This window comes from Trachymyrmex septentrionalis, unplaced genomic scaffold, assembly GCF_001594115.1.
Source record: "Trachymyrmex septentrionalis isolate Tsep2-gDNA-1 unplaced genomic scaffold, Tsep1.0 scaffold128, whole genome shotgun sequence".
NCBI classification, from domain to species: domain Eukaryota; kingdom Metazoa; phylum Arthropoda; class Insecta; order Hymenoptera; family Formicidae; genus Trachymyrmex; species Trachymyrmex septentrionalis.
The window spans coordinates 968267-970093 of NW_017304417.1; the positions used below are offsets into that span (position 1 = coordinate 968267).

General features: G+C 39.7%; 1 protein-coding gene across 2 annotated transcripts in view; it reads right to left on the reverse strand.

Annotated features, from left to right (window-relative positions):
- The window catches only part of LOC108756543 (epidermal growth factor receptor kinase substrate 8-like), a 20247-nt gene that overhangs the window by 17977 nt on the left and 443 nt on the right, over nucleotides 1-1827 (reverse strand). The window lies entirely within an intron of this gene.

Here is a 1827-nt window from a genome sequence, read left to right on the forward strand (position 1 = left end):
ATTGCGCGTTTTACAATCGCGAGATAGACTAAAATGAGGATGATTAAAGGTCGGCAATCGGTGAATCATCAGATCATGATAATGATAGCCCGATAAGAATTGGCTTATCGACAATTATTAATCGCAATTATTATAGTGACCGCGCGCGTCTGATATAAATAGCGTATGTCATTATTGTCCCTGTTACGTTCGTGCCATTTACAAAAGAATAATCTTTACGATTGATTCTTGAGATTGAAGGGTACTTGCTCGTTAAAAAAAAAAGAGTATAATTTTTGCACAGAAGTTTCGTTTGCATTAATGAAAATTACTATTTTACAATTTTTGAAAGTTTTACAATTGTAATAACTATTTCAATTGTCGATTTTTTTTTTGGTTTTTTACAGCCAAGCTTCTACCGATAATAGAAACTAATAGAAATTATACAATATGGTTTTAACTGTTATATGTACAAATGCAGGCGATATACATGTTCCTTTCAATATTTTAATGGAGATAGAGAGATTCGCGAGAAATCAAGACGTGATCTGGATACAATGAATTATCCGACAATCGAGATCCCGTATCGTCCAATTAGGAACTTCAATCTTAAATAGCATTCTTTAATCTTTAATTAGTTAACTGCGCCTCATACAAGCGGCTTCTTTCCTTCGTTTTAATGTCACCGGAGAAACGTATCGATTATATTCTCCTGCAGTTTTATCATTCAAATAGAATTACCGATCTCGTTCCTACAGATAATCTTTAAATTATTTTTCCGAAATGTTATAAAACTGAAGAGAAATATTAGATATGTTCAAGTATGTGGAACAAGTCGTATGATTCACATTTATGATTCATACAATAGTATCGAGGCAAATCGAATTAGCTTCTAGTCTCGTCGTCTTCAGTTTTTTTTATATATTTCTACCCTACGTTCTACAATCTACACCAATACAAATTTCTTCTCTCTGAAACTAAAATTTTAATCAATAATTTCGAATTAAAAAGCAATTTAAAGCCAACGAATTCTCTCGTCATTTTTAGCTTTGTTTGTGCTATTACAATTTAACGTCAGATTAGCGAGTTTGAACATGCCGCACTAACGGGATAAATATCGAGAGGTTTTCTATTCTTTATTTCTTCAATAATTACATATCCGGTGTGCTAGAAATTCCGCATCAATGAATTCAAAATGAAAAGGCAAAGCCGGCATGCCAAGAGCGTTTGTTAAATTCAGTTATTTGGTGTCCTTCCTCACTCGGTTTCGTTTATACACGTCCCGCTGTGATATTTCGTGGCGATGACACAATTCGGACATGTGACCCTTGGATTTCGTTGGCGTACCCCTCCCATTGCGTAGCGAGTATTCGAGTGCTACGAATTTCACGAGCGTGTGATTTGGAGTGATGAAAATGCAGTACGTCAAAAGGAGCGAGAGTATGGCACGTCCAACTTCCGAGTTGATGGCGTTGATACATACGCCACAACGCAACGGGCAACGGTAGGATAATAGGATTTTTATCTGCCGTGCGTCGTCCTCTCGACAGTCTCGACTCTCGTCGGCCGCAGGCGACGTGAGCTGCGACGCAAATCAGGAGTAATCAGAAGTAGGCACGGCACGGCACGCAACGCGATGCAACGCGACGCAACGCACTGCAACGCAACGCAACGCAACGCAACGCAACGCAACGCAACGCAGCCATATACCTGATGTGTACCTACGCTACGGAAGACGGCAACAGGTGTGCGCGACCGGACGATTTGCGGCGTTGCAAGATACAACGGTGCTGTTACGACTTACGACGGCGACTGATCTCGTCTCGTGTAATTCCCTGAGCATCGTGG